A 20,194-nucleotide genomic window follows, 5' to 3' on the forward strand; every position below is an offset into this window, starting at 1 on the left:
ATGACCTGCTATAATGACTGGCTTGAAGATAAGATAGTCATAGATACCACCAAATCGGCCAAAAAAATACCTGTTGACTAATACCTAATGACTCCTCCAGTTGAATTTTAGCAAGCAGGAGGACTTTTCCGACCAGAAGATCTATGCTTTTTATCTCCCCATTTCAGTAGGGTTTCAGGGAACTACTGAACCTTGGTTCCAAGCTAAGTGGCTCTCATTAACAGAAGGACAGTCGCAATACCAGAGTGGGAGGAATCCATTTAGAAGTTCAATGAGCTCAGCAAAGAACGTCTCTTTAGAGTCTTTCCAAGTCTAAAGGGAATCAGACAGAAACAGAAGCAAAAGGAGAAGCTGATCTTTGTTTCCTCTCAGCGTCACACCAATCACTGTGAACGCTCAGACTTATTATCAAGTCGAGGATTTACAGAGGCTTAAAACTCAGTTGGCGTTCTGAACGCAAATTCATTTGGCCTCTTACACATTTTCACCTGCAAGAGGTTTTTAATGAAATGGAGAGCATATTTCCCCGCACATGTTCCAGGACTGCGTTTACATTATGAAGCCATGCATCATTCTGAAGGATGCTGTTTATCAAACATTGCCAATTATTTCAGAGCGATTATCTCATTTAATATAATTTTCCTCCAATTAAGGTAAAATGGTAGGAAAGAGGTCCTCTTGAGTGTTTATGCAATTTGAATTACTGGAGAGTGAGGTTGACAGGAATGCTTTACCTTTTTAACACGATGCTTCTCGGAGTGCTCTTTGCTGACATACCCCAGAAGCAGCCAGGGTTTTGAGTGTGTTATTTTGCTACAGGAAGTGTCAAGAAGTTGTGCATGCCTTTGTCGTGCTTACCATCATTTTGTTCTGACACGCTGGGAGAGACACTGGGGGAATTTTTCATCACCGTACAGCATGCACTGTAAAAAATAAAATAAGCTGGCATATTGGATTGCTATGGAAATGCCCTGTATTAATGAATACAAAACAACATGGCAATGTCCAAGACTTGCACACAAAAGCTGGAAAGGCATTGTATTGCATGCTGTGTGTGGAAATCTCATTGTAATTCATTGTAATTCTGGCTCCCATTCATATTAATGGTGTTTCTGGACTGTAAAATGTAGATGAGATGAGGTTGAGGAGAGGGAAGTCACACCGTTAAGCAGCAGTGACTGGAACAGGGGCGAGTGGTTCACAGAAGCAACTACAATGATATCCGCCGGATTTGCAGGTTTATTATTTTACGGTTTGGAGAGTGACTATGTAATCCTTTTATTTTGTTCCCGGTGTATTTATTATGTTAAAATCCTCTCGGTAAGAGGCACTATATCCCGAGGCAGATATCCACAGGACTAAAAGGGCTTCCAGTAGGTAGATGTACCTGCCAGTTCATGGTATTTTATTTGCAGATGAATGAACAACAGGGAAATTGCCAGTACTCTAGTGACGCGTCATGCGGCAAGGCTACAGGTTGTGCAGGTTTGTGGTTGAAAGCGACACCTTTTTTTTTGTCGTTCTTGTATTGGGAAGCTTGACCCATGCCGTTTTTCATCATAACCACACATGATAAGTGTGGCATAATGCTGTTTTGTGGTGCTCCGCAGCTTAGCCTGGACATTGCTTAGTCTACAGGGATTTACACAGGGAATAGGGTGTTTGAATTGCCTCAATGTATAAATCAATTCCCATTATCTCCAAAACACTGTAGAAAATAATATCCTTGTGTGCAGCACTGGGAAATGCTGTCATTGACAAACATAACTAGGGTACCAGGTGTGTTAGTGTTGTAGTGAACTCCCCTTCATTCTCCCTTGTTTTATTTCAATATCTGTACAGTGAGGCTGTGTCACTCCCAGCAGATTGGATCTGTTTTCTCCTCTCTAAAACTGAGCGCACATTGCTCTGTTCACCCTTTCATCCTCTAAGAGAGGCAGACCCATTTGATGTGAGCCTTCAGAACCTGAGTCCAGGGAGCTCCTCCGAGTCCTGCAGGAGAAGGTAGAGAGAGTCGGTTATGTATACCCGACCCACTTTAAGCTGCCTGGAGCAAGACAATGGAGGCTGAGACACGTGTTTGAGGCCCGGTGGTGGGTGGGAGGGGAGATGGGGCCTGGGATGCAAGCTCTGAGATCTCTCCTTGGCCCCTGAGCCAGGCTCTGAGATCTCTCCCCGGCCCCTGTGCCTTTCGCTTGGCTGGAACTCAAAGCAGGCTGGACCCTTTGACATTTTGTATGTGTAAAACTACACAGATGCACGGTAGGACAGCCTCAGCCCTGCATACTGATCAGGCCTGTCCTTGTCTGTTAGCCAGCCCTGAGATGCCCGATAGGAGGAGCCGAACAGACACTTGATCATCATCATGGTGAAGGAGCTATAAAGAGCCTCTCCTCCTGATTCGCTCATTGTTCTTCTGAGTGGGAGTGGTTTTCATCTGCATCGCAGACAGCTTAATGTGGTGCCAGATCAATTATACCAGGGCCTTCTGAAATGAGCTATTGATAGAGTGGAATTGTTAACCATTCATAAGTTGTGCTGAAGTGAAGGCCACCTAGCCCCAGGTCACCTCTGATTTAGACCTTGGTTGTTTTTCCTACTATGAGTAATGGATGGGATTAATACAGGGCTGATTTGGGATCAGTGTTATTTATGGCTGGCCAGTTTTCCATCTCTGACGTGTTGCTGAGCGGGACATGCCGACCTGTCAGAGCAAAGCACTTAACGTCTCAATGGATCAGATATTGAGCGGGAGCCATAAGTAATTTTACATAACCGACCGAAGGGAATCAGGAATGAATGGGCTGGATGGTCCCCAGAGGTTTTAATATCCACTCTGAGATTAAGGACAGCACAAACACTCATCCACACTCTTACCTGATTACTGTGACAATCTTACGCTGGGGAGCTTTTGATTATCTTGGATCTTATGTCAATCAGATTTGTTTTCTCAAGGAGAAGGTTCTTGGGGTAAAATCGCTCCCTCACTAGTGGACCAGTGGACCTGGCATGTACCCCCATGCTCCATGGGTATTCAGACTTTAAGGGTTAGTACTGAGTACCCCACAATGTGAACGTTTCACCATGTCAGTGGAAGAAATATTGCGTACGACTAAATCATTCAGAGATCCGGGGAACGAAGTTAAATACCTCTTTGAAACCCGCCTAAAACAGTTTGCCAGTCATTTCATGGCAGGGGGTGCATTAGGCTGTGCTATGTCTGAAGCATTAGACAAATATTGTATGCAGATGTATTGCAGAGCTAGCAGCGCTATTTAAACAGTGTGATTCTCAGTGTGCTGCTGTTGAAATAGGCCCAGTGTCTGTCTGTCTGCCAGTCACAGATGATCAGGGCCTGGTCTGTAGGGAGTCTGGCAGGGCTTTGCTGGAGCACAGACAGCCCTGGCTGTGGAGCTTCTCCCAGATACATGGAAGTTACCTGTTTGGAGATCTCCCTCTCCATTCTAGATGCAATTTAGCCTGGATCTCATATGCTGCCTAAGATTAAGAAACCTGGAACCAACCAACCTGCCTGTTTGTGTACAGGAGCTAGCTACTCTCCTTAGCCAACGATTTAGCTACTAAGCCTGGCCACTGCAGTCTTTTTTATCTGTTCTCTGTTCAGTCACATTGTGTGACTAGCAGTGGTCCTTTTGTAACTCTCTTTAATGAGTCATTTCCTACAGTACTCTGCAAGTGGTGTACCCAGAGCCCAACCACTGCCAGAGAGGAACCCAAGGCCATAAGCTCTGCAGGCACTGGCTGATGGTGTAGGGAAAAGTGTGTGTGCTTTCACATCAAACAAGGTTTGAACAATGTCACCGTAGGTGTCTCGTCCTTTTCTTATGTTTTGTTGTATAGCTTGACGGAGCTTAGGCTACAGTCCAACTGAAGATACCAGCCTCAGGTTTTGGTTTCTACATGTTGCTATGGAGACGATCAACATAAATGGGTGGAAAGGATACTTCAAAGTGTATAGCCTTTGGAGTGTGTTGCATTGTCAAAGGGATAAGCACACAGACACAGGATCTGTTAGTCACTCACTCATCCACTGACCTTTGAGCTTTAGCATCTGCACAGAATAGTTTTCCCACCGCTTGGCTTTTACTTTTAAATAAATAAAAAAATCCATTGGTTGTCTGTTTGTCTCCTGGTTTTGTGTGAGTGAGAATTAGTCCAATGGAACAAGGCTTCCCAGCAGCTGAGACCCAAGGTCAGCATTGGAGTGGGCCTTCTCCCTCTGTCTGAACACAAGAGTTTAGGTGTGCCACGGGTGATGAAGCCCACTCATATTTGTCTCCTTCTCCAAAACGCCAGTGTGGCCACCATGCAGGGAGCGCTAGCTACCATATAGAGCTGGCATGAAACCACACCAGCTCCGCAGCCGCTCTCGGTTCGTGTTATTGTGAGGGTTGTTTGGGAAACCGGGTTTACCGCTGGCCATCTATTCAAGTCTCAGACAAGGAAACATACATTTTCCCTGCACCTGCCACGTCCTGTATCCTCTCTTGTCAGTCAGTCAAACCGAAAACACTGTCATCCGCTCCAATTTTGTTATACAACCGTGATGGGATCAAAACACAGTGTTGCCAACTTTTTGAGCACAGTCAGGGAAAGTAGATTAGTAGGCAAAGGTCATCTCCGGCAAAGCAAGGACAAAGTCACGAGGGACTGTTGTTGAATCAAAAATTTCAGTTGAGGCAATATTTTCCTTTATTTCTTTTCCCACTGAAATGCTAATGCAGTCTTCATGCAATCTCCGTCTCTGAGACAGACATTTTGTGCGTCTTCATTTTTTTTCTACATCTGTCGAGATGCGAAGCCCCCCCCTACATGACAAGCGAACGGATCAATGAATCATTTCAAACTGCGATTCTCCAGTGACTCACTATCACCAGCCCCCAGCCCCATTCGCTCCCATTGTTTGCTCAGGCGACATTCCTCTATTTGCATGTAAATCACAACTCATTAGCAAGCGGTGGGCTGAAGGCTCGTTACCACTGTTTATTGCTGTTTTGGCTGGTATGATTAAAAAGTACATCTGACTTGTTTATGGCTGGCGGATGGGGCGCGACAGGGGGGATATTAATCATAGCCAAGGGTCCACAGCCATTTGTATCTGTCACAAGGCATCGGCTCTTACAGAAACCACTCTGTTTGCTCTCGTTAAGCCACAACATGTAGGAGAGAGAGCGTCGTCTACCTTGTTAATGATGGCTGGGCCAGTGTTTTAGAGTGCCATCTTGGATGGGATATGTTTAGCCTTTTACAGTTGGTGACTAAGTCTCGAGACGGAAATAAAGTTGTAGCCTGGAAGGGTAAGTGCTGTGCTGTCACTCAGTCTGTCAGTCTTCCCTCTGGCTTTGGCCACTTGCCTCAAAGAAGTGAGACTGGAACTTTTTTGTTTTCCTGTGATTTCCTCTCGGTTGTTTTCATACCCGGCGCTTATCTTCTAGTGGTCCAGATTTTCTCTTTGATCTATATGGCTTTTTCAGTGTAAAACACACGGCAGAATATTCTTTGGCGATAACATGGAATAAGACATTGAATTTTCGCTCTTTAATCCAAAGATAGGCACATTTCTGATAGCCTAGATAGGAAACCTGTTGTGTGAAGCTTAATATGCTTTAAATAAGCAAAATGAAGGTGATATGAACAGCAGCATACAGTTATGTTCTTTGCAGTAAGGGATATTGCTTTTTTGATACTTACAGTATCTACCCCTATGAACATAAGTCAAACTTATATTTGCCATATTATGTTACTATGCATCTCAATGAACGTACATCCCCAGCTGGGGTGCCTGGAGGTTCCTTGCAATCTGTGAGAACGGCACTCAAGGTGGCACCAATTAATATCTTCATTGGAACCACATAAAGTTACTGTGTTTCCACTGGGAAGGTTTTCACCGTGAAGCATCACACAACAGAACAACTGCCATATGGCATCATTTAGAACCCACCACACTACAAAAAGTGTGTTTTTATGTGTTGTAGGCAAGCTAATTGTTCTGTGCTTACCAGACAATAACTTCTGTAGTGTCGCGTCCCATTTGTGTGGTAGTCTCACACCTGGTAGATCTCAACAGACTCTCAGGGATCATAGTATGCTGCATTGGAGTGGGAGTTGAGAGTGCAGAAATGCAAAGCACTAAATCAAAGCAATTCAACTGTTACCATGTCACACTCTTAGAATTAGGAATTCTAATTGAATAGGATCTCTATGGTCACACTTGTGTACCGTTGAAAGTCATAACCATATGTTCCTGTCCATTGGAGTGCGAGCACGCCTGGGGGTTAAATGAAGGTGCATTCATGACTCCTGCTCACATTTTACTCTATGCTTAATACGGCGTAACATCTGCTATGGGCTTTGATGACCCAGCAAGAAATGGCTGCATCATTATCGTGTGAATAGGGCAGTTTTGCTCTTGGTGTGTTAATTCATTTGGCCTTGCTGCCTGCTGGACTGGCATTTCCTGGCCCTGAGGTCTGGACTTTTCTCTCCTCTACTCTCTGCCTCCTGCCTGCCCTGGCTCCCTCTTCTCCAGCTAGGAGATGTGCTTGTCTGCCTGTTGCCTGCCTGTTGCCTGCCTGGTGCCTGCCTGGTGTCTGCCTGGTGCCTGCCTGCATTGCCAGTCAGGGAGATTGGAGCAGCACAGCCTAGAACCACACACTCAGGGATCGCAGCATTTCATCTTTCCACTAGAAAGGCTGCTATACAAGCCTCATTAGACTAGATCCTCGGAGTTTACAGTAGAGGTCAACCAGTCAAATGAGAGGCTGGCATTGTGTGAACTCCACAAATTGCTTGGTTTTCATCTATTCCTCACTCACAAAAATACCTGTAGTAGGCTGCAATGCTGTACATGCTATCTCCTGTATGGGAGGAATGTGTGGATGATGAAATGAATTCAGCAGTCTCTAGTTTGACTGGAAATGTGTGGGGTATAATGCCTGCATAATGTGGAGAAGGAATGGTGTATGGTTTGGCATCTTGTGTTGCCTACTGCTTTTGTGTACCTCTGTTAGAAGGCTGCTCCGTCTCTCTCTGGGTCCTGCGGTTCAGCGCCCACTCCCTACACCTACGTGTCCTCTCAAACAAATGTCTCTCCGCAAACACACACACACAGAGAGTGCATGACTGCTCACCTCCTGAATGTCAGAAGGAAAACAATCTCTGTGTCGGCCTCAGTGTGCAGTTGGCACCCAAACATTCCATCCCTGCCTACGCGTCCTCAGGTGTCGCAAATGGTACAATGACATCCCTTGTGTTTTACACATTTTGTTACGTATTCTGTTGTGACATCCTTCAGAGCCGTAAATGGTCCCAGGCCCCTGAGACTTTCCTGTGTCTGGCTGTGTTATGAAATATACCATCACGAGAACCGATGAGATTCTAAGACAGAGGAGAAAGGGCCTTGCTGGAAGCCAATCTCTCTCTCTCTCATGTTCTCTACAGACACCCTTCCATCCTGGCACGTATCTTAACCCCCCCCCAACCTTTAAGTACTGTCAGTTCTGTCTTGTCTGGACAGGGCGCAGAGCCCAGGAGAACAGCAGAGCAGTGAGGCTGTGTCTGAACTGAGAAGTGATGGACTTAACCAGTAACCTTGTCCAGGACAGGGGATGTAGGAGCTCTGAGTTTCAACCAGAAACTTGATTGCAGGTCCATATGTTAACTCTGCCAGTCAGCTGTGGCAGTCTCTAATGAGGTGATTTAGAGCATCGTGGCTTCCTCCTGGAGAAAGTCGCAACAGGGAGGCTCAGAAAGTGTCAGAGCCTTTAATCGAATCCATAGACTAGTCAAATGTATTCTCTGTGTTAGAAATGAGAGGGAACCCAATGGAGTTGAGTTTGTTTCATCCTCTCGACATGACTGCAATGCTAATGAAGCCATCTGCCTTTATAGACCCGTCCGTTTCACAAGCCCAATTCATCGCAAATCACATAAACACTCCAAATCTGATGTGCTGTGTTCAAACCAGGACTTGGAACCAACATTCATTTTCCAATCATTTTATTTTAAACAGAACGACAATTCCATTCCACTGTTTCCCAACCAGCAAACTAAAGTTCTTAACCTGTTCCAAACCCCCAAAAAGTACTGGTTTAAATCGTTCCTTTTTGTTCCTTTTTGTTCCTTCTTTAACCTGTGAAATCCTCGAGTTTTATTTTCTTGCTTTAGCTCATTAAATGACTTCACCAATCAGTGTGGATAGGCCAGGCAAGCTAGTTGTTTACATGCGTGACGAACAGACAAGTGTAGCCTATGGCGAAAGATACGACTGACATTTTGTGGGTGGGGAGAGGGCGAGAGATGGTTGAGGAGGTAGCTTGGCTTGAAACACTGGACATCTTGTTATGACATGCATTTTCTGAATTAGGTCCACATAATTATACCTAGGAGGAGGGGCTTCTATGGAGGAACTGTGTCCTTTCCTACGGTCAAATGACTAGTGGCCACATGGGTGGAATGTTATTTAATATTTTTAACAAAATTAATAAATGTTATTTACAAAAAAACTGCTAACTCTGTATTTGACATGGTACAGGTGTCTTCTTTTTTTGTTAAGCCCATAACCACGTCTGTGAGGTGTATACTTTAGTTTCAAAGTAGATTGGTTTAAGACCACCAAGAATCAGTCTGTGTGATCGTGATTTGTCCCACTGCAGTAAACGTTTAAATGTCCTTTGAGTTATCTAGCTAACATTAACAAGCTTGTGTGTGTGAAGAGCTGCACCAGATTTAAAAACACGTCATGGCGTTGTCTAGTTTAATAAATACAACGTGAAATGTGATAACTAAGCCTATAGTATCCTCAACTCACATTCAAAAAGTTAATCCATTCTTCTCTAGCTAAATAAAAATCTATCTCCCTATCTTCTGAATCACGCTTGTAACGTCAGTACAGTAGTCTATGGTAACGTCAGTACAGTAGCCTGCGGTAACGTCAGTACAGTAGCCTGCGGTTTGGAAAGGGGAGGGGCAGGGAGCCTAAACACACACACAGGCAAAGATTTTCAGCTTGCAGGCAGCCACAAAGTGAGGGCTTTGTAAAAGCGCTTTGTTGCATTTTTTGTGTGACTAGAAGAAAATAATATTATTAACTATGCTTTTAAAATAAAGGTTCTGTTCCGGACCAGTATGGATCACTTTCGTTCCCGGTTTGGTTCTGTTCCTTGAAAAAGTCATTATGTTCCGGTTTTTGATTCTGTTCCCTGAACCGGTTTCAACCCCTGGTTCAAACACATGGCGCTAAGTTGTCTTGGTGTGCATTTAATCCCAGATAACTGCAGGCAGTATAAGTTTTCTGCTCAGATCGTAAGCAGATCTATTCGCTTATCAAGAGCTTGACCTTGTGAAGGCAATTGTCATACTGAGAGTTACTCGTTAATAACTTAGTTACAGGAAGAGGTCTCTATAATTGAAGACACTATTCCACATGTTCAGGCCATCAAATAATCGGACAAATGAATAGGGATAGCCCATATTAAAAATGGCCTCCTCGGAGCTGTCGTTGAAGGTTAAGTGACAACGAAGAGGTTCGACGTTGAGCACACAGGGGCAGATGGGCAGATCGTGGATAATGTTTGATGAGACTAGCTTGCTAGCTACCGCCAGGGAGATATTACTCCAGTACATCACAGCCTCTTGTTACAAGCCAGTGAGGGCTTGTAACAAAAAACAACCTGTCAGGACGGACCTTAGCACGTGATAATGGCTTTCCAGTGAAATCGAGCAGATAATGATAAACATGGTCGTGACTAGGGGAAGGCAGCTCGACTCCCACCTCGAATATGGATCCCACCACCACAACCGCCGTCGCCTCTTCTGGGCTGATTAGGCTCTCTGTCTGTGTGCCTGAGTGGTGCCAACTGAAACCTCCCTCTGTGGGGATGGAACAGGTGCTTATGAAGTGTTCATTACTCCATACTACCAAGTAATTAGACTAAGAATCTATTTGCGGCGGAGAGAGAGAGAGCGAGGGAGAGAGATGGCTCCGCTTTACTGGGTATCGGATTATTAAATGAGCTGTTAGTCAGGAGAAGTCATCTGTTATTATAGCCAATGATATGCCAACGTTCACCGAGGAGAACTTATAATGGCTGTAATCATTATTGTGGGGTAACACTTTCTTGTGATTTAACGCATTATGAGTTAATTTCTAGCTCCCTCTTGTCACCACCGTCTGACGCATGGGAAGATATGATAAGTATTCATAACAGCTCATGGCTCCTTAACAGCCTTCTAGTACTGTATTAACACTAGAACCACCTGGCCTTTCAGACTATCAGTACCCACTAGAGAATGTTGCCGGGCGTCCCCTTTATCATATGCATCAACCCGCAAACATAAGCACCAATGCTTGATGAACACAGTCTTAGAAATAACCTAGGATATAGGCCTATTTTTGTTTCCCTTAGTATCAAAAAGTGTGTAATCCATTTGATCCACTTTATAGATTCGATTAGTAATAGAGTTGTACAATTGAATAAAGTCCAGCTTATTTTGATAAAGTAGAAACAAAAAATCTAATGATAAAATAACCAGCCAGGTGCACAGGTAAAATAGTTTTCCGTGTTCCTAAACAAAAGCACCGCTGCATGAGCAGTCGTTTGTTGATTGTATAGAACACTGTATCGTGATCTTATACGCGTGCCTTTACACATGAATCAATCTAGTCTTCTCTTTATGCTTCGGTTCCACAGTCCGCACACAGCTGTGTCCAAACTTTTGACTGGTACTGGATATACATACATACATACATTACCGTTCAAAAGTTTGGGGTCACTAAAAGTGTATTTTCTGAGATCATCAAACTGATCAGAAATACAGTGTAGACATTGTTAATGTTGTAAATGACTATTGTAGCTGGAAACGGTTGATTTTTAATGGAATATCTACATAGGCGTACAGAGGCCCATTATTAGCAACCATCACTCCCGTGTTCCAATGGCACAATGTGTTAGCTAATCCAAGTTTATCATTTAAAAAGGCTAATTGATCATTAGAAAACCCTTTTGCAATTTTGTTAGCACAGCTGATCACTGTTGTTCTGATTAAAGAAGCAATGAAACTGGCCTTCTTTAGACTAGTTGAGTATCTGGAGCATCAGCATTTGTGGGTTTAAAGTTCAGGCTCAAAATGTCCAGAAACAAATAACTTTCTTCTGAAACTTGTCAGTCTATTCTTATTCTGAGAAATGAAGGCTATTCCATGCGAGAAATTGCCAAGAAACTGAAGATCGCTTACATCTCTGTGTACTACTCCCTTCACAGAACAGCGCAAACGGGCTCTAACCAGAATAGAAAGAGGAGTGGGAGGCCTCGGTGCACAACTGAGCAAGAGGACAAGTACATTAGTGTCTAGTTTGAGAAACAGATGCCTCACAAGTCCTCAACTGGCAGCTTCATTAAATAGTACCCCCAAAACACCAGTCTCAACGTCAACAGTGAAGAGGTGACTCTGGGATGCTGGCTTTCTAGGCAGAGTTCCTCTGTCCAGTGTCTGTTCTTTTACCCATCTTAATCTTGTCTTTTTATTGGCCAGTCTGAGATATCACTTTTTCTTTGCAACTCTGCCTAGAAGGCCAGCATCCCGGAGTCGCCTCTTCACTGTTGACATTGAGACTGGTGTTTTGCCGGTACTATTTAATGAAGCTGCCAGTTGAGGACTTGTGAGGCGTCTGTTAGATTTGTTTAACACTTTGTTGGTTACTACGTGATTCCATATGTGTTATTTCATAGTTTTGATGTCTTCACTATTATTCTACAATGTAAATGTAAAAATAACAATTCTAGCCCATTCATCCATTTGTCAGTCATTCAGTGAGGAGAGAGCGATGCATAACGCCTGGCTGGGTACCAACGTGCTACAGCATTGTCTTGGCGCAGTTACGTTGGGAATAGGTGTGAAAAAAACTGGTCAAAAGGATCTGACAAATGAGCAAAATACAAACATTTAGGGAAACTCAGGGAACGAGCAGGACATAGCGATTTGTTTTTCTTTACAAAATCAAACGTCAGTGTCTGTTGGCCTATGGCGGTTCTAGTGTTAAGGCGATAAATAATTCACAATGCTTTGCACACATGTTGTATTACTAAAGGATTACTAACTTGCCATAAGCATTCATAACAGCTCAAAGTTCCTTGGAATAGGCATTGCTTATAGACATACATACATACATACATACAGTTGAAGTCGGAAGTTTAAACACACTTACGTTGGAGTCATTAAAACTTGTTTTTCCAACCACTCCACAGATTTCTTGTTAACAAACTATATTTTTGCCAAGTCGGTTAGGACATCTACTTTGTACATGACACAAGTAATTTTTCCTTGCCACCACCCATGATGTCAAGCAAAGAGGCACGGAGTTTGAAGGTAGGCCTTAAAATACATCCACAGGTACACCTCCAATTGACTCAAATGATGTCAATTAGCCTATCAGAAGCTTCTATAGCCATGACACCATTTTCTGGAATTTTCCAAGCTACTTAAAGGCACAGTCAACTTAGCGTATGTAAACTTCTGACCCACTGGAATAATCTGTCTGTAAACAATTGTTGGAAAAATGACTTGTCATGCACAAATTAGATGTCCTAACTGACTTGCCAAAACTATAGTTTGTTAACAAGAAATTTGTGGAGTGAAAAACAAGTTTTAATGACTCCAACCTCAGTGTATGTAAACTTCCGACATCAACTGTACATGCATACATTAATAATGCATTTTGTTCAGGTGGTTGGTAAAAATAAAGCATAGCCGATGGTTCTCATTCCAAGTGGTTTTATTAAATACCTCTAAGAGGTGTCTACCTGGGCGATCATCCATCAAGCCCATTGACCTATGTAGAAAAGTAATGAGTCCCCTTCCTGATAAGGGCAAAATGTACATAATCACACTATATTTGACTAATGAGACATTTTGGGACATGGTCCAACCACTACAAGCCATACAAATGACCCAGTTACCGTATGTGTGCCTGCTGCCCTGGACCCCTCGTATTCTAGAGAGTAATATGTTTTTCTACACGTCTGCCACCACCAGTGCTGTATTCTGTGGGGAGAGAATTGGTTTTGCCTGGCGCTCTTCATTGTGCTGTGACACACTGTATTGTTATGGTGCTCCAGCAGTGCTAACGGTAATGCTAGGCAACAGGGTCAGGTCCTGGAGCCAGGGAGGAGATGATTGAAGACAGAAACTCATTTCAGGCTGTCGCCTCGCGCCTCGATGGGGTTCAGGACACCCTGGCTCCACTTCACATATTACAGGCACCAGCATCACTTTCCACTGAGACTATTTGTTTGGGAAAGTGGATTAAGAGCGGATATGTTCACGTTTAGAAGTTTAGCTGTATGTTTAGTAATGTGCTTTATTGGTAGAGAAAAAAAAAGGTGAGGGATACAACTTTAGTTGTCTTGCTCCCCCTGCAAACCCAGTTTTCTCCCTTTAACAAAGTGTTATTTACATCCCATGGTGGAAGAAGCCTCTCCAGAGCCTAGCTATAACCTGTTAACCGGTGACATCATTTCTCCTCGCCACTGTATGACTGTGAAGTGGAGTTAAAGGAGCATAGGGGTGTGATGATAAGGGTGTGGCCTGACGTGCTGAGCGGGGTGTGTGATTGGATATCTGCGTTGTCAAACGTGGCCAGCCACAGATTCACATCGCTCTCAGCTGGGGTTGTTTAATCCGGACAGCAGGCAGCCGTTTGAAATTCACACAGGAGATCCCGGGTCGCTATGTGTTTTTAACCCCCCCCTCGAGCACACTTCGGCATTTGGCTTTTTGAAGATTGTCTGCCCACTCTTCACGCCACAGTTTTACGAATGGAATTGAAGTGTTTGTTTTGTCTTTAAGTGAAGTGATTGGCTAGGGCTCATTTCCATAGACACTTGTTCAGCTTTAGAGGTAAATGCACACTAGAGCACCCGTTCTAAACGCGGTGTGGGAGGGGTAAGTGCAGGCCTCGTGAAAATATATTAGGTATGTTAATGTGAAACTCCACACCGGTCTCTGTCTTGTGCAAGTCCTGAACATATCAAAGGGATTTCTCTATTTAGAACAATATTATCGATGTTGCGTCCAGAAATCAGCCGTCTTCTTCAGAGGGACCTTTTTGTATTTGAGGGAATGTCTAGCCTTTCTAATGTGATGTGATGCTGGCTGGTGGGAGATTTGTAGTGACTCAGACTGACTCAGTCGTTTCCTCTCTCACAGAGCTCTCTCTCTAAATGTAGTCCCCAGATACCGCGACCTTGATTCTATCGCATCCAGCTCAAGGATTTAGAGCTGAGTTCAGTCTAGCGAAGGATCCTTCCATTTTTAAACGACACAGCCATGCAGGAAAGAGAATCTCTGTGAGTGACTAGCCCACACACTTTCTATGAGGAAACTACACTCGCTGTTCCCCCACAACAGCATCCTTTGACAGTCTGTGAGGCCCACGACAGTATATGAAGTGTGAAATGTTCAGCCTCCTCTGGGCCATTCCTATCCACTGGCTCAGGAAAAAACTGTCCTTATTGGATTACTATGGAAGAGCGGTGACAAGCCACACCCATAACACCCAGGGTTCTCAGGCGCTCTCTCTAGTCCTCAGCAGCAGTGGCTTCGTCCCTCCCTACACAGTATTTAGGTTGAACACAATTAGCAATCTGTTAGTTCCAAGTCCCAGAGAGCCAGAGACCGAGAGAAAGCACCTCTTATCTACTAGCTGCTCGGTAATCATCGTTCATCTTCTCCCAAGTCTGATATAATGACCCTTTTTCTCCCTCTACCATAACAAGAGGATGAACCAACCGCCCGTGTTCGTTCCATAGCATATTCTGCTGAACACACACGCCGTGGTTTGACAAGGAGAAAATTGGTTTGGGCGACGAGGTCACACATTGGGGGGGGGGAGACCTTCAGCGGGTTACCGCGGCTTTATCAGCTAAGAAACCGAGATGCTATAAGTTCTTAGTGTGTTGACAAGCCCTCGGCTACACTAGTTTGGTTTACCACCTCTCTACCCGGTGTGAATTGGGACACGAGTGTTAGCTGACTTCTTGCCCATAGTGCTCCTCATAGAGGATATAATTGCTACACCAACTCTCTGTGGATGTAGTTTTCTCCACACCATGTCCTCTGTGCTCCACTATATGCCCCTACAGCTCAACATTTTGCCTCCAAAATCAATCAAGTCTCGTTCAAAACTGTACACAGCATTTATTTTCAAGACCACCCTGCCTATCATGTCTAACCTGCTGTCTTTTTTTCCCAACTCTCCTCCCTCTCAGCCGTCTCTAGCATATGGATATATCTGGCAGACAGTCAAAGGGCCTGCTAGTTTCAGGGACCCCCTGCAGCACTCCTCCAGCACTCCTCCAGTCAGTACAGTAGTTAACTTCTCTGTAACAGTTAAGTGGAAGTTAAACAGCACAGCCAGACAGTTTCAGCGGGGTCTCTGACACTCAGCCGCTGCTGTTCCGTTCGGGAGGTTAAGCTTGTTGTCATGGTCTCTCATCTCTCCGTTTGGGGAGGCTGATAAGCCTAATAAGCCATCTGCAATGTTAATGTGCATCGCTCAGCGCAGGAAGCTACGGCAGGAAGGAATTGAACAATGAAGTGTTTCCCTCGAACGTCGTCACCATATCGGGAGAAATGCTACTGTATCTTATCTGGGCTGAAAGGGATCCAGTTCAACCGCTCCACTGGAGTTGTTGCCCTGTGTTACCTTGTATTAAACTGTATCAACTGATGACAGCAGGCAAGTAAGCACAGGAGGAGTTTACAGAGAGAGACTGAATCCCTAGAGCAGTTCAACGTCTCACTGTTTCACTACTTCCTGTGTGCTTACTGTGCACATGGACGGGGTCTGTGGGGCTGCAGAGCTGGAGCTCAGCAGGCAGACCGTGCGTGCGTGCGTGCATGCGTGTGTGTGTGTGTGAGAGCATATTCCCTTCAGGGGATACACTGCTCAATTTAATGTCTTTTTACCAACACTATTCAAAAGACAGGACTTTACGTTCCAATTACATCAGCTTCTTGTTCTTCTATATGTATTCCCTGTGCCTGGTTGGGTGTCAGTATATCAAAACATCAGCACAGATCCCTAGTTGTCCTTTTGATGTGATGGATGTTTTCAAAGGTTATACCATCTCTGTGAGGATCTGTGAGAGAAACGTTTGGGCCGTGGAGCTCTGAAGACCGGTGGGCTGACAGTCTGGCGGCGTTGTTTTTGCTCTGTGCTCATTTAGGGCCCTGCCTGCAAAAGAACTCCCATCAGCCTTTTGTTCTGCGTCAGCCGGTTTCAAAGGTCAACGCTGGATGATCATCAAAGCTAAAACACATCCCTCGCCCCTCCATTGTTTCTAGCCCAGCGTTACATGCTGATGTGAGGGGCAAGCACACAACAAAACCAGGTCACCAGCCTTGTTTTTCCAGCATGCCGCAAGCGGATGCAGTCACTCTCTGAAGCTGGTGTGGTGACTGACCTTTGTTTTTTAAAGAAAAAATGATAAACATTTGCATTTTTCTATAACGAACCCACCCTGCAGTTATGGATACCTATTATTATGCCCAGAGAGACTTTATCAATGAATATCCTTGGGTTATTTGTTGCATGCAATGAATGCACTGCTTTGGGGGCATGAGTTGTGGTGTTCTGTGGAGTGCAAAGTAGTGTACTGGCGTCTTTTTTTGGATAGTTCCGGTGTTTTCTACTCGGGCTGGGGATTACCAGGGAACTCACGGTACTATATTATTACGATACTTAGATGCCGTTACGATTCTCACAATTCTATATGCATTGCCATGCGATACCGTGATTTAAAAAAAAATTGTCATTCGATGTTCCAATCGTGTTGCTCATCATATGTCTGCTGCAGAGAGACACGTTTTGATCCGTCATGGAAATAAAAGTGCTGAAAACAAGCTGGCTCCCTAATTTAAAAAGAGGACTGGTGTCAAAGGTGTCAAACACAAAAAGAATATCCAACTGTATCAAACATTTTTTTTCCCCCATCACTAGTTTCTACATTGTGTTTCGACTGGGGACCTGCCACTAACTAGGTATGTGAACAGTCAAACTTGTGCTACTCGAGAATATGAGTGAACTTCCTTCGCTATGACTTTTTGAAATTGGCTTGTGTTTCTACTTTACAAATGATCTATACCATTATTGTCTATGCAACAGTATTTTCCTTACATTTTTTTCCACAGTCAAAAGAACTGACTGTAACAGAGCCACGAGAAGGGAAATATCATGTTCAGTCTGAACATGTCTCTTAAAAATACCATTTTCTGGCCAGCATTCATTCCGGCTATAATCTCCCTACAAACCACCTAACCTAGGCTACATTCCATCCTATAATCTCCCTACAAACCACCTAACCTAGGCTACATTCCATCCTATAATCTCCCTACAAACCACCTAACCTAGGCTACATTCCATCCTATAATCTCCCTACAAACCACCTAACCTAGGCTACATTCCATCCTATAATCTCCCTACAAACTACCTAACCTAGGCTACATTCCATCCTATAATCTCCCTACAAACTACCTAACCTAGGCTACATTCCATCCTATAATCTCCCTACAAACCACCTAACCTAGGCTACATTCCATCCTATAATCTCCCTACAAACCACCTAACCTAGGCTACATTCCATCCTATAATCTCCCTACAAACCACCTAACCTAAGCTACATTCCATCCTATAATCTCCCTACAAACTACCTAACCTAACATTCCAAGTCGTGATGATGCACTAGGAATAGTTTTCTCCTCATGACATAATGGGGGTGAGCCCAGTGATGCGCAGCAAATGTGGATTAAAGGGTCGCGTTTCACACACGACAGGAGGCCTGTCAAGTGTTATTGAGTCCAGGAACAACATATTACATCAAGGATTTTATTGTGGTCGTCCCCTCTAATGCTTTTTAGTTTATGAACATGGTCGTCAATCCCCACATCCATTTCCCTCAATTGAGTTGCATTACAAAGTGATAACAGGCAGGTGTTTAGGCTGTTTTATTAGAAAGTACATGGACTATACAACTATTTCAAGGGCATGTGCTGTACAGTATGAACCTGGTGTTGACTTGAATGATGGAGTTACGCTCCGCTGTGCTCCACTGATTCTGGAAAGTGTTGTGCGCTGCACGCGTGCACTTTCTCCCCTCCCCACTGACAGCGGATAATGAATGTGTGCGCTCTCAGAGCAGGGAACTGGGCTGCCTGTGTTCGTTCCTATTATTATTTTCTTTTTTTTTCTTTCTTCCCTCTGATTGAGGGCGCGTGGGGTGGAGGAGGAAGCGAGTGCCCTGTAAATTAAATGTGAGAGCTGACAGTCCGTCCTTACCCAGCATGCTTTACTGCCATAACTGGAGCGTTGGAGTCGGGAGTCGTCCACCCACCCGCTGCCGTGTCTCTCACGGAGTGTCTGCGCGCTGGTGAGTGGCGTTGTGGTAACCTCTCAGACTAGCGTCTTGTCTGAAACCTGGGCACGCTTGCCCTTTGTGCTCGCTCTGTAAGCTGCTGCATTGACACCGATCTCCTCATCTCGCTAAGGCTATTGGAGGAAGATCTTATCCCGCCCCTGTTGTGTCGCCGTGGCGTAGGTCCCTTTGTATGAGGTCTTTTATGCTTTGAGGATCGTGCAAGCTGGGATACAGGAGGAAAGGATTGAATGCTATCTGTTCTGTTTTCTCTCCTAGAGCCGATCTGGCTGAGGGAGAGGCTGGCTGACATATCCTCTGGGGGTGTAGTAGTCAGCGAGGAAGAGGACCAGGGCTAGAGCTCTCGTGTCCATGTGGTGGAGAGGGCTTTCAGCAGCACACGTGTGTCTGTTCCCCAACACAATGCCATAATAATGGTTCCTGGGCTGGGAGTTAGAGGGGCCAACAGGGCCTGGCAGACAGGAGCTGCTCCCCCTGGCTCATGCCTGCCTGACTCCCACACGCTGGTATGGTGGAGCCCAGCCAGGACAACCAAACAGCCAGCCAGCCTAGATGCTGCCCCCGCCTCGTCTTTCCTTCTTTCTCTCTTATCCATCTCTCGCTCTCCTTTTCTCTATTATGACGGGTATCCTCCCCTCTTGCTTTCCTTTCCCTGTCCTCTCTATCTCTTTCTCATGTGTTCTCTCTCTGTATGTCCTCTCTCTCTCCCTCCCTCAACCTCTCCTCTCTCCTCCCATCTGCAGGAACAAAAGGCCTTGAGTGAGGCTGAAGATTGTGCAGGCCAGGCAGGCTCTGCTCTGTGTGTCTGTCTGTCTTCCCAGTTCTACTAATCCGACCTGCTTTATCGCTCCTGACAGGTGGTCCCTGGCGGGACACAGAGCATTCACTCCGCAGGAGCTAAGAGCTCTCTCACTATCTCTTGCTCTCTATATGTCTCTCTCTCTGTTTCTCTTTCTTTCTCTCTGTCCCTCTCTGTCCCTCTCACTCACTCTCCCTCTCTTTCCCTCCCTCCCTCTCCCTCTCTTTCCCTCCCTCCCTCTCACGCTCTTTCCCTCCCTCCCTCTCACGCTTTTTCCCTCCCCTCTCACTCACTCCCTCTCCCTCCTTCTCACTCACTCCCTCTCTCTCCCTTTCCCTCCCTCCCCCCTTTCTCTCTCTCAGCCACTTGTTTCCATCTGAATAGCATCACAGACACCAGTTACTCCCTACATACAGACACGCACAAAACACTCACTGAAATACAAGCCATTTTCAATAACCTTTAGTATGGTCAATGGTGCAGTGTAGGCTGTGATGGACGATAAGGTTGGTTGATGTAGCCTACCCTACCATCTCTTCCTCTCCCTTTCTCATTTTCGTCTGTCTGTCTGTCTGTCTGTGTGTCTGTGTGTCTGTGTCTGTGCATTGTTGCAGCTCTCGTGCCCTAGCAAGAGCTGTTCACCGGGAACACGCACAGTGATAAAACCCCTCTCACTCTATTACCTAGTGTTTGCTCAATCATCTCACATCACCCCCTCCCCTTAGCCAACCGTGTTACGATGTATCTGGGACATAATAAAGACGTCCACTAGTTAGGCTCCTAAATATATCAATTATTCCCAGTCTACCTTCCATGCTACATTGCGTGCCTCTCAGAGTCACCCCACCGTTAACTGAGAGAATTAATGAATAAAAAAGAACGCACTGGCGACTGAAACACAATTATCCCGGGGAGTCACGGCAGCACTTTGCCAGGCACAAAT

The 20,194-nt window shown here is 45.0% G+C and overlaps 1 protein-coding gene across 1 annotated transcript in view; it reads left to right on the forward strand.

Moving 5' to 3' along the window:
* Positions 1-20,194, forward strand: part of LOC139407098 (mannosyl-oligosaccharide 1,2-alpha-mannosidase IA-like) — a 165,796-nt gene that overhangs the window by 79,569 nt on the left and 66,033 nt on the right. The gene's annotated exons all lie outside the window — the stretch shown is intronic.

The sequence above is a fragment of the Oncorhynchus clarkii genome, chromosome 4 (genome assembly GCF_045791955.1).
Source record: "Oncorhynchus clarkii lewisi isolate Uvic-CL-2024 chromosome 4, UVic_Ocla_1.0, whole genome shotgun sequence".
NCBI classification, from domain to species: Eukaryota; Metazoa; Chordata; class Actinopteri; order Salmoniformes; family Salmonidae; genus Oncorhynchus; species Oncorhynchus clarkii.